At 39.7% G+C, this 13,303-nt stretch overlaps 1 long non-coding RNA gene across 4 annotated transcripts in view; it reads right to left on the reverse strand.

Annotated features, from left to right (window-relative positions):
* The window catches only part of LOC131424739 (uncharacterized), a 154,039-nt gene that overhangs the window by 75,116 nt on the left and 65,620 nt on the right, over positions 1–13,303 (reverse strand). For 2 of the 4 annotated variants that reach the window (XR_009228213.1, XR_009228214.1), the window contains exons 2-3: positions 3,252–3,401; positions 1,001–1,231 (exon numbers count right to left, since the gene is read on the reverse strand). This is a non-coding gene — a long non-coding RNA (uncharacterized LOC131424739). Of the gene's footprint in view, positions 1–1,000; positions 1,232–3,251; positions 3,402–8,479; positions 12,436–13,303 lie in introns of those variants that run through there. The other 2 variants (XR_009228211.1, XR_009228215.1) reach the window with 2 other exon arrangements.

Consider the following 13,303-nt stretch of genomic DNA (forward strand, 5'->3'; position numbering starts at 1 on the left):
GGGGCCCCAAGAAATTAGGCAGCCTTTCCAAGGTCTTAGAGTCAGTAAGTGAGGATTCAAATCCAGATGTTTCACACTATATAATAACCAGTCTTAAAGACTGCATCAGTTTGATGCTTGCAAATATATATATATATATATGGCATATACCTCATCAGGAATTACTGCTATTTTTCAGAGTGACTTACCTTTTAAAATGGTTCCCAGCTCATAATACTGAAGTGGAAATTAAGAATAAAATATGTAGAACTAATCAGAAACAAAACAACTGTTGCTTATCCATTGATATAGTTTATAGTTTGAATTTTGAATGTCCCCCAAATGTCCATGTGTTAAAGTCTTGGTCAACAGCCTAAGGCACTATTGGGAGGTAATGGAACCTTTAAGAGGTGAGGCCTAGTGGAAGGAAGTTAGGTCATTGGGGGCATGTCCTAGAAGGTGATATTGGGATTCCTGTTTCCTCCTTTCTTCCTGGCTACTATGAGTGAGCAGCTTTGTCCTCCATATGCTCCCTATCCTGATGTTCATCACAGACCCAAATGTAGTGGAGCCAACCAACCATTGACTGAAACCTCTGCAACTGTGAGCTACAATAACCCTTCCCTCCTTTAGGTTGACTCTCTCAGGTATTTTTTCAGTGATGGAAAACTTACTAACACATCTATCCATGTGTTTCTGTAACAATCAGAATGTTTATCATGCCATTTTTCTGCAGACAGTTTTACATGGATTAACCATTTAGTCATCCAAACAATTCTATGAAGCAAGTATTTCTATTGTATGCATGAAGAAATGGGACAGAGAAGCAAAGTAACTTAAACATGTCCCCAGATCATACAACTGATGAGTTGATGGAGCTAAGATCCCATTCTGGGTATTCTGTCACTAAAACCCAAGTTTTAAATCCACTGGTCCTCTTTATTCAACATTTACAAACTTTTACTTTGGGTTCACTCTGGGTTAGACATAGGTAAAAATTATAAACTCTTTAACTTCTTACCTCGCCGAGTACTTGGAAGCATAAAAACTTTCTGTGTGACACTTGGAAAGTGTTATAAAAATAAATTAGTTCCTTCATTTCTATAAAATGGTTCAGGATATAAAATGTGCTCAGAAATCAGGTATTTTTTCTCTTTATTTCTGCTGAGTTCTTTTGCAGCTTCATGATTTCCACTTTTTTTATACTTCTTTTCCAATACGATGACCTTCTTTTATACCATCATCAATTTCCCTAGGGATAAAATACACATGATTCAAATATACCTTTGTTGCTCTTAAAAACCTTTGTCTTCAATTACTAATAGGCCAAAGATGCTGAGGGACCTGTGATTTTTCCACCTGGGGGAAATTTGTCATAGGTTTTGTAGGATATTTGGGGGATGATGGTGCTAATTATTTTGCTGCATGTGTGTATGGCTTTGGCAAATCATATAACCCCAAATATCTTGATCACTTCCTACAAATCTGTAGGGAGCTAACTGTAAGTTGCCACAATAAACTTCACTAGAAATTATTTATAATGCCTAATTAAATATCACTTGGCAGAATTTTATGGAACGGAGCTTATTGCTTGACTATTCTCAATCAGACTTCAAATCTTCAAGTTTCCAAACCTTCTGGAGAACCCTCTTGAATTTATGATGAAAAACCAATGACTCTACAGAAGCAAAAACCAATGACTCTACAGACTAGAATTGAGCTCACCAAGTGAGTTGAGGTTGGCAGTGGCTTAGTTCCCCACCCACTGCACTGCCAGCCTCAACTCACTTGGTGAGCTCAATTCTAGTCTGTCTGGAGGATATACTTCCTTAAGCTTCAAATACATAAATGATTTTCCCCTCTTCCCCATTGTACAATTTCTTTAACCTCTTTTTCTCTTTGCTGTTGTATTTATTTTTTACTGTTATTATAATATCTGCTGTTTATAACTTTCATGGCCACTCTGTTCTATCTGGCACTCCCATTCACATTTTTCCCACTTTTTCTTCTTTCTCCATTTCCTGTTGCTCCTCTCTCACTTCTTGACTGGGGCTGAACACAACATCCATTCAAGTGGTGGTTCTCAATTTGGCCCTTTGGAATGGGTACCTCCCCACACACACATTTAGCTGACAACCCCCTAAAATTACATAACAACTTGGGTTTGTGTGTGAGTACACGTGTACAAGTGCATGCACTTTTCCAGGGAAAAGACTTTGGCAAACCCTATGGATTACCTACCCCCAAGTGGTTCACAGTTACCCATGCCCTTGACTTCCATTGCCAAAGAAGATGAAACCTAAAATTTTCAATTTCTCAGCTTCCTTTGACTTGCCCAATGGAAAGGAAGACATCTTCTTGAATAAAAAGCAAAGCCTTGGTAGATGAAAACAATTGCCTTGAACCTACTCCCATTATTCCTGTTTGAAATGTGAGTGTAATATATATATTTGCAGCAGCCATATTACAGGCTTGAGGCTGGTGCCTGCCCATGAGGGCAGAAGAGCAGAGTTGGAAATAGCTTCAATCTCTGGGATCACTGTTCCACTTCAGGACTCTCTACCTCCAGACTTATTTTTCCATGTTATGATACACACACACACACACACACATACACACACACACACTCTTGATAAGAAGTAAAAGTATAGCTGGGCACAGTGCTACATGCCTGTAATCCCAGCATCTTGGGGGGCTCAGGGCAGGAGGATCGCGAGTTCAAAGCCAGTCTCAGCGAAAGCAAGGCACTAAGCAACTAACGAGACCCTGTCTCTAAATAAAATACAAAATAGGGCTGGGGATGTGGCTCAGTGGTCAGTGCCTTTAAATTCAATCCCCTGTACCAAAAAAAAAAAAAAAAAAAAAGTAAAAGCATTAACATAAACTCTAAAATTTTCTTCTCATTCCCTAATATACTTTGCGTATGGCTTAGGGGCAATCATCTCATTTCAGACACCTTTGCTAAATAACTAAGGAATTACTATTAATGGAAATCAGCAAACTTAAACAGCATAAATGAAATGGGTATGTGGAGAAAGAATACCCAGAAAAGTTACTATCAGGGCAATGGTGTGAGGTCATTTTTAGTTTATATGTAAATGACTGAAAGAACATGCATAGAATGTTAATGATGGTGGTCTTTAAACTAGTGTGTTCATAACTCTCTGCATCAGTCATGTATTAATTTGCAATTAGAAGAAAAAGAAAAAAATGTTATTTTTAAAGTAGCCTAATAGTTCAAGACAGATTCCTCCCCAACATCACAAACTTACTTTTTCCTTTAAGGTGCCCTGGTTGCAGTGATAAATGTCTTTCTGTTTTGAACAAAGATGCTTCTTGTTGGGCCTGACCCGTGGTGACAGCCAGGTAGGTGTGGTGGTGAGGACAAACGATGAAGCTCCCTTCAAGTGGTCTCCAGGCTGCTGTGTAGAAGAGAAGTTTGGAGTGGAGAAAATGAACTCTCTGTGGGATGTTGCTGATGGTCCCTCCCCCATGTCAGTGGACTTCTGCCTTGTCTCAATGCCCTTATCACAAAACATCCCTAATTCTGATCCCTGTCAAAGAATGGCGGGCCATTAGCTCTGGTGCAGCCTCTATCCCACTCCTGCCTTTTCAGAGTTGGGGAAGCCAAGCTCAAGGGTATGCCCAAGATCAAAGTCAATAGTCGCAGGGTGGACACCAGAACCCAACTACCCATTTACTACTACCACATCACTATCTATCCACTGTCATGCACATGGTGAGCATGGTGCTGGGTGCTGCCCATGTGGCCTCTCATCCTTATAAAAACATATCAGTTGGTGTTGTCACCCGTATATTAAAGCTGAAGAAAATAAGGCTCACACAAATCACGTGATTTTTCTAAGGCTAGGAAAAGGAGAATTTGGCATTGGCTCTGTCTGGCTTCCAAATTTAGGTTTTTCCATAACTTCAGCTACTCAGCACAGTTTGTCTAATCCCGCATGGATATGCCTATGCAACATTTTCTCATAATTCCTCCATAGGTGTCCTTAGCCTGGAACCTCAGAAAATCCATTTCAGTGCCACATTCCTCTCCCCTTCCGTGTAGGAAATGCTTCCTGAAAGAGCCTGTTCTCCCAGCAGCTGGTGATATTTGATTTGATTAACACCCTGGGACCTATCACCAGACTTAAAGATGATGCCTAATTAATTGCTTACATTAAAGAGCTGGCACTTTCTGCATTTGGTTCATACTTCCAGCCTCAATCATGTTTTTATTTCAGCAATAATATTTACATGATTATCAAATAGTCAATTCATACTCTGATGTGGACCTAAGCTGTGTGTGGGGCTTCCCAAAGCAGATGTCCTTGACAGGTGTAAAGAAATAGGTTTTCTTTCCCTAGCAAGAGCCAGGAGTAGGATCTGCTTGTTTTTCAATGAAAAATTGTGCTTGGATGAAAAAAATAGTAATTGGGCACTCTCATATTCCATGGACCAGACATTGCAAAGGCCCTATTGAGGCAAAAAACAATAACAACATCAAAAAACACACCAAAAAATAGTGAATTATTGAAGTCATATTAGACTTAACTCTATTTTAATCTATTTTCTCTTCTAATCTAATCTATTTATTAGGATCTAGGTACATAAATTAGGAAAAGGCTTTCTATATTTGACAGCTGAAGTTTCAAAAGGCATTTGCTAAATATTCCAAAATATTTTCAAGCAAAAGCCAGAAATGTGAGGCCTGGATGATCCTGAAATTGAATTTGTGATATTAAATGACCTTTATGAAGTGAAAAACTGGAAAGAGGCAAAGAACTATAAGACTATTCCATGTAATATTCTAAATCAATAATTTTGATGGTGATAAAGACAAGCAAGGTTATATCTTTTGATAACCAAAATTGAAAGGAGTGTCAGCATTTTGGATAACAAAGTTCTGGACAGATGACAATGGCTTGAATCCCAACATCATGAAATTTAGTAGGAATAGATGCCAAAGAACAACCAGCTCAAGTACTCCATAGGGAAGATGTGGATTTGTGTCCTCAGTGTGAAGAAGATTTGAGGACAGCAATCACCACAAGTTAACATGAGGCAACCATGTGTATGTGGACCAAGTCACTGACACATTTATTTGGCTGTGCTTGTATAAAGTAGAGTCAGTCAGTAAGACCTCTGCTCTAGTAGTCGCTCTTCAGACACGCCTCAGATATTGCACTCAATCCAATTCCAAGTAGGTTGACCATGCATGGTGTTATTCTAATCAGAAATCTTTTGAGAAGGGTTGCTAGTGAGAATTAAACTTAGAAAACAGCCAAAAACTAAGACTTGTGGACAAATAAGAACTATATTCGCTAGTTATAAAGAATATAGACTGCAGGATATTCAGAAGAGAGACTCAAGGATGGGAAGAGCCTCCAGGAAATAGATTATGAATTTTTTTTTTTTTTTTTTTTTAGAGAGAGAGAGAATTTTATTTATTTTTTAGTTTTCGGCAGACACAACATCTTTGTTTGTATGTGGTGCTGAGGATCGAACCTGGGCCGCACGGCATGCCAGGCGAGCGTGCTACTGCTTGAGCCACATCCCCAGCCCTAGATTATGAATCTTTGAAGAATGGGATGCTTGGTTTGGAGAAGAGCAACCTGAGGTCGATTTGAGAGCTTTTTTTTTTTTTTGACATATTCAAAAGTAGCATGTGGAAGACGAATGGTACTTGTAGATTGCTATAGTTTGGATATGAGGAATCCCTCAAAAGCTCTTGTGTTAATGCAGGAATGTTCAGAGTTGAAATCATTAGATCATGACAGCTATAACCTCATCAACATATTAATTCATTTCATGAATTAACCATTTGAAGGACGACTACACCGGGTGATGATTGTAAGCAGATGGGACATAGCTGGAATAAGCAGGTCACTGGAAGTGTGGCATTTTGTCCTCCTTCTCTCTCTCTCTGTTTCCTGGCCACCATGATCTGAATAGCTTTCCTCCTCCATGCCCTTCCACCACAATCTTCTGTCTCACCTCCAGCCTTGAACAGTGGAGTTGGCCATCTATGGACTGAATCTCTGAAACAATGAGCCAAAATAGATTTTTCTTCCTTTAAGTTGTTTTTGTCAGGTATTTTGGTCATATTGACAAAAATCTCACTAACACATGGATTGTGGTTCTTGAGATATACTCTAAGGCATCTGGGTCTTGATAAAATGACTACTTCTCAGAAGAACTCTTGCCCAAGAACAGGGGAATGACAAAAGCTGACCACCTAGATGTTATAATGCCAAAGAGCAATTTGGAGTGCTTAAGCCAAACCTTCAAATTGTCTCATTGTCTTTCTCTCCTGCCACCCAATTCCACTTCAGTGGTGATTCTTTTTTGTTGTTATTCTAATTGTCCCCAGAATGGACCTTGTGAAAGTCTTTTGAAAGCTTATCTATCAGTTCATGTTCATTTCCTACATAGGTCTTCAAAAATAGAAATAATTCCTTCTTAATTATATAATGATTTTTCTCTCTGTTTTTCAGGTCTCAGAAGCTAAACTTCATGGAAGTTATATACACATAAATCTGTGATTCACTGGGCCCTCTCAATAGTTTTGCATATATTTATCAATTTTAATTGGCAATCATTTACCAACAATGGGGTTCTATTTGGAGTTGAAAATCTTCAATATTCTCCTTTGCAAAAACAATACAAATGCCACATTACCCTGAACTGAAGACCTCATTGGTCTGCACTTGAGAAGCCTGAGACTATTAGAACAGTAAGAGCTCTAGTGAAAGTACCAAGCAATATACCCTAAGAGAAAAAAAAATGCTTCCAATTATATTGTACCCCAAACTTCTTCACATCTAGAGTTCAACTCTTCTGAGTCACTTTTCAGTTCAGAATTGGCATATTTGTTCCCATTTTTAATATGATATTGGAATCTGTGTCATCAAGTATATTAAGAACTCTGCATTTATTTCAAAAGGATTCCACTATTATCTCCAGAATTTTCTTCTCAGGAACTAAAAATCAATAAGCTTTGATGGTTTTACTTTCTTCCTTTTTTAAAAAAAAATCTAACCAGCAGATGACAACAGTAGATTCTCAAATAACCAGGATTTTTCTTTTACTCATAAATACTTTGTCCACTGAAACTTTGAGTAGTTGGAGTTATCCAGTAATGCCACCATAATAATGAAAGTCACTCTGTGTAAGCAATGACAATTATGTCCCAATGGTACCAGGTCAACAGATAACTGGAATGTTAAAATTTCAAATACGGATGTGTTAGAAAATATGGCAAGTTCTTTTGTATATCTGCCATTGTCCTAGGCTATACCCTTTATCCAATAATCCCAGCACTGCTTTCTCAGTTGGCTATGACAGTCTTTCCTGGCTCCTCTTTACTTTACCTGAGTCTCCCCAACTGCTCTACTTGATTGTCCTTTTCTTCATTCTACACACAACTTACTCTACTTTGTAAAAATTCCTACTCATTTCAGTTCAGCTGGTTTTCCATTTTCTGGCCATCAACTGATTGAAAGCAAAGCAAAATATAAAAAGTCAATCAAGATTTTGCATCTTAAAAGACACACTACACCTCTCATTCACTTTATGAAGAAGAACTGTACAGATTTACAGTCAAGAGGTAGTTCTTAACTCTCGCTGTGAAGTAAAATAATTTGTAGAGACTTTTAAAAATGTGGATTCCAGTGTGCTACCCTAAGATCCACTAACAATGACTATCCACTTGCAGGGTGGGGCTACAGGGGGAGTAGGCACTTGTGTTGTTTAGAGTTCCACAGATTAATGTGATATGTCATCTAAGTTGCAAACAATCAAATGACATCAGGAATTTTCTGATTCATCAAGGGACAACTCAGTAGGCATACACTAATGCAAATTTGTAATGAAAAGGTCCAACTCTAAGTGTGCCACAGAAAATTATTCACATGAACAGATGATAATTTTGTTCAACCACAGTGTTCACACAATCCTGTACTGAACATGATTAACTAAGTGAAGGATATTGTAATGACTATGCAAGGGGTAGATATGTGAGAGTGAGGCAGAAAACAAGAATGGGATTTCCTTTTTCCCACTCATCCAATGTCCCAAAGGGTGCTTGGTCTGAGGCCACAGAGAAGGTAATCTGCATTATCCAACCACCAGTTTACAGGGCAATTTCAGGGGCAAGATGAGCTGCAGCATAATTTAAAAAATGGTTCCAGTAATGGGATATTCTACAGCCTTAGAGCAAAAAGTTGTACTCATGAAAACTCATACTCAGAAAATTTGCAAACCCCTACATAAAAGAGCTCAGGGATTGACTTTTATGACTACAGAACTCTCTGACATTCTCTCCTAGTTATCTCCATTTTTAGCAATTTTTTTTCCTGAATTTTAGGTAAGTATAAGATTCCCCACCTTGTCACAGTGAAAGTAGATGATGGGTAATTCTACTATTGGCTCTTTTGAATTATACCAGGTAATTCTGAATGCAGTTTCCATACCAAAGTCCAGATGACCTGTTGCTCACCTGGTAGATCCAGGGACCTCTCACTCACAACCAAGAAGAGGCTAAAATTGATCATCTCCTATCAATTTCTTTTCCTTCTGGACCTAAAACAGAGACTGGAAGCAAAAACATCAGAAGCATTTATCTTTGCAGATCAGTGCCAGTGACTTGAAACACCTCTGCTTTTCCTCCTGCTACCCTGTGCTGAACACACACTGTGCCTGGCCTTTTACATGCCCTATCTCATTGATTCTCCACCCCTCTCTATGAAGTAGGCATTATTGTCCATCCCTATTTTGCAGACAGGAAAATAGACAAAGGTTAAACATACAGCCAAGGTCACACAGTAAGTACAGGCTGAATTCAGGAATAAATCCCAGATCTGATTCCAAAGGTTTATCAAACATTAAATATATTTGAAAGTCAGAGAGGTGGGTTAGAAAGATGGATAGATGGAGAGATATAGTCAGATAAACACTACAGAATACATATTACAAAAGCTAGGTGATTATTGTAGGAGTTTTCACTGAACAATTCTTTAACTTGTTTTATATGCTTGAAATTTTTTTTTTAAATAACTAGGGGAAAAAGAAGAAAAGCAATAAGGGAATCAAAGACGTGATCAGTTAAAAATTCTTTTAAGCATCTGTCTCATGCTTCACTACCTTTGTGTTTTATAATTTTAAATTCAATTTTGTTTGACAAATATGCATTAATGCTTTATTATATTCCAATTACCAAAATATCTGCCAGGCTAGGATACCAAATTCATGGTGGGTGCTATGGATGCACAAGATGAAACTCATGTGGGTTCACAACCCAGAGCTGACACAAACCCTCCATGCAAAGTTGATTTTCATAACAGGCCAGTGTCTGTGAAGTGCTAAAAAGAACAAACAACAACAACCACCACCCCAGGAAGATGGATAAAATAATAATAATGAAGAGGGCTGAAAAACTGTTTGGGAACAGATGAAACTTGAATTGTGCCTTGGAAAATGGAAGATGTCAAAAGGACAGGGAAGAGGTGCAGTATGAGTAGTAGGAGCAGTTTGAGTAAAGGTGCAGAAAGGGCAAGGAATGGACAGGAAAAGGGAAATGCTGTTGGGGGAAGAAGGAATCATTCGCAGCCTTATCCACCAAACTTCACAAAGGAGATGCCGGTCCCTCCAATTTCATTTTGTTGAGCGCACAATTACTTATCAATCAAATGGAATGATACCTAATTTCAGATGTTGTTTCAAGGGCTCAGTGGTTGAAAACAGTGACAGCTCCTAGGACACTGACAGCCACATTGCCTGCAGGAAATAAGCTGAAAGGCTGTGCTTAATCTAGCTACATAGCAATGGTCAAGATTTTGCTGAGATTCACAAAATTCCAAATTCCAAAGATGAGGGGCTGAGTGGTTGTGTCAGGTGTGCTTGATTTGTTTTAATTTATTGATTAATTGCATGGTTTCACCTTTGAGTTCACATCTCCATCCATACAGCCAATTGCACAAGAGATATAACTTTATTTTTCCATGATGACTTTTCTATTGGGGGCCTAGATCCAGTGTCAGAACCATAACTTCACTCGATGCTGCTTCCTCAACCCTTGTCCCAGGGGCTGCATTGGAGCAGGGGAATGGGGGGAGGCAGGCCCAGCTCTGTGTGATGCTGGCTCTGCACCAGCATGCCTGAGACCTCTGGTTCCTATAAGTCTTGCTATTGAGCTGTTGCCCAGTCTGAGACTTCAGGTACAGCACTCTCTCTCAGCCGCTGACACAGGAGGATTGACTGCACTGCTTTCTGTCCACAGGGCTGCTAGGAAGCTCTGGGTCCTTTATTACTATGCTGATGGCAGAGCACAGAGGATTCATCCTAACACTTGCACACTGTGCCAGATGTGCTCAATCCCTTGGGGCCAGCTCAGACCATCTGTCCTCTACACACCACTTATTCATTTCTGTTCTGGGGTTTTTCAGTCTTCTTGGGGTCTACTTGGGAAGTGATGGGAACCTCAAACCATCTGGGTTTTCTGTCATCCAGGACTTTCCCTTCTGGGGATCTGGGTCTGGAATCTGTTTCTCAAAGAAGAGAGGGGCCAGGGGCATCTAACAATGCCCTCTGCTTCCCCTCTATCCCTCTGTCTTCTCTTCCCTCTTCTTCTCCTCTCCACACCAGCATTTACCTGCTCTGTCTGCTTCCCTGGACCCAGCCCTATCCTTACTGCCCTAATAGCACATCTGGAAAACCTTATGTCCAACCAGGGCTAGAAGCCTTGCTCCAAATCATCATACAGTTTCAATGCCAAGTGCCCTCAGGGTCTTGCCTTTTGAAAATCAAAAGCCTTTTTTTTTTCCTTGATCTCTGGTGAAACTTCTTTTAATGGGGTTGTGGATAGAAGCAGAGGCAACAGGAGCTGCAGGCAATGGGGGAGGATCATCTATTAAAATATCACTCTGCAACAGTGTTCTTCCCACCCCTTTGAGTTGAGTTTATCCCTTGAGCAAGAGGGACATTTTCTTTATAGCCCATCTTCTTCTTGTGTCTCAGAATTTCATTTTCAGGTGACCTGTCCTCGACAGGACTACGAGGTAAAATACCAAGGTGATTCTGAGACCTAAAGATGGCAAATGTCACCTCCTAAGGCTCAGTGCTGTGGCCGACTCTCTGGAGGGCTCCTCAATAGATGCAGCAGAAAGATCCCAGGCTGAAAATCACCAAAGCACATAATACTCTGGAAGTCTAACAATTAATTTAGGTGAATTATATGGCTGGTGTGCTTGCTGCACAGTCTTTGGAAACCTGTAACACAAGATCTGTAAGTGGGGCTCTTGTGCTTGACAAGCTTCACATGTTATAATCCTAACAGGAAATTAGATACTTCTGATACCACCACCTGGTCACACATGGCTTGCTTGTCTCTTGCCCTGTTCATGGAGACTTCTGTCCCTTTTCATCCCTCGGATCATGCCTTTGGATAAATGCTAGAGTCATTCTTTCAATTCCATTTACCATCTGAGGTTCATATGATAGTCTTTCTATCAACCATGAGGACTGCAAGAGAAACAATTTGTTGATTTAAACATAAAATCAAAACCAATGATAAAGATGTTTTAGAAAAATATTACCCTGATTCTTTTCTCCACTAATGACCTCCCCAAACAAGTCCCTAAGGATATTCATGTTTTTAAAAATAACTCTGTATTAGAAAGACCCCTCCACAGTCTAGCTATTGTGAATTGTGCTGCTATGAACATCGATGTAGCAGTGTCCCTGTAGCATGCTCTTTTTAGGTCTTTAGGGAATAGACCGAGAAGGGGAATAGCTGGGTCAAATGGTGGCTCCATTCCCAGCTTTCCAAGAAATCTCCATACTGCTTTCCAAATTGGCTGCACCAATTTGCAGTCCCACCAGCAATGTACAAGTGTACCCTTTTCCCCGCATCCTCGCCAGCACTTGTTGTTGTTTGACTTCATAATGGCTGCCAATCTTACTGGAGTGAGATGGTATCTTAGGGTGGTTTTGATTTGCATTTCTCTGACTGCTAGAGATGGTGAGCATTTTTTCATGTACTTGTTGATTGATTGTATGTCCTCCTCTGAGAAGTGTCTGTTCAGGTCCTTGGCCCATTTGTTGATTGGGTTGTTTGTTCTCTTATTGTCTAATTTTTTGAGTTCTTTGTATACTCTGGATATTAGGGCTCTATCTGAAGTGTGAGGAGTAAAGATTTGTTCCCAGGATGTAGGCTCTCTATTTACCTCTCTTATTGTATCTTTTGCTGAGAAAAAACTTTTTAGTTTGAGTAAGTCCCATTTGTTGATTCCAGTTATTAACTTTTGTGCTATGGGTGTCCTATTGAGGAATTTGGAGCCCGACCCCACAGTATGTAGATCGTAGCCAACTTTTTCTTCTATCAGACGGCGTGTCTCTGATTTGATATCAAGCTCCTTGATCCATTTTGAATTAACTTTTGTGCATGGCGAGAGAAAGGGATTCAGTTTCATTTTGTTGCATATGGATTTCCAGTTTTCCCAGCACCATTTGTTGAAGATGCTATCCTTCCTCCATTGCATGCTTTTAGCCCCTTTATCAAATATAAGGTAGTTGTAGTTTTGTGGATTGGTTTCTGTGTCCTCTATTCTGTACCATTGGTCCACCTGCCTGTTTTGGTACCAGTACCATGCTGTTATTGTTACTATTGCTCTGTAGTAGATGCCCTTCAATGGATGAATGGATAAAAAAATGTGGCATTTATACACAATGGAGTATTACTCTGCATTAAAAAATGACAAAATCATAGAATTTACAGGGAAATGGATGGCATTAGAGCAGATTATGCTAAGTGAAGCTAGCCAATCCCTAAAAAACAAATGCCAAATGTCTTCTTTGATATAAGGAGAGTAACTAAGAACAGAGTAGGGTCGAAGAGCATGAGAAGAAGATTAACATTAAACAGGGATGAGAGGTGGGAGGGAAAGGGAGAGAGAAGGGAAAATGCATGGAAATGGAAGGAGACCCTCAGAGTTATACAAAAGTACATACAAGACGAAGTGAGGGGAAGGGGAAAAATAATATAAGGGGGACAAACGAATGTCAGTAGAGGGAGCAGAGAGAGAAGAGGGGAGGGGAGGGGAGGGGAGGGGAGGGGAGGGGGGATAGTAGAGGATGGGAAAGGCAGCAGAATACAACAGACACTAGTATGGCAATATGTAAATCAATGGATGTGTAACTGATGTGATTCTGCAATCTGTATATGGGGTAAAAATGGGAGCTCATAACCCACTTGAATCAAATTGTGAAATATGATATATCAAGAACTATGTAATGTTTTGAACAGCCAACAATAAAAAAATTAAAA

This window comes from Marmota monax, unplaced genomic scaffold (genome assembly GCF_021218885.2).
Source record: "Marmota monax isolate L192 unplaced genomic scaffold, Marmota_monax_Labrador192_F-V1.1 WCK01_AAM20220418_F8-fsc00059, whole genome shotgun sequence".
NCBI classification, from domain to species: Eukaryota; Metazoa; Chordata; class Mammalia; order Rodentia; family Sciuridae; genus Marmota; species Marmota monax.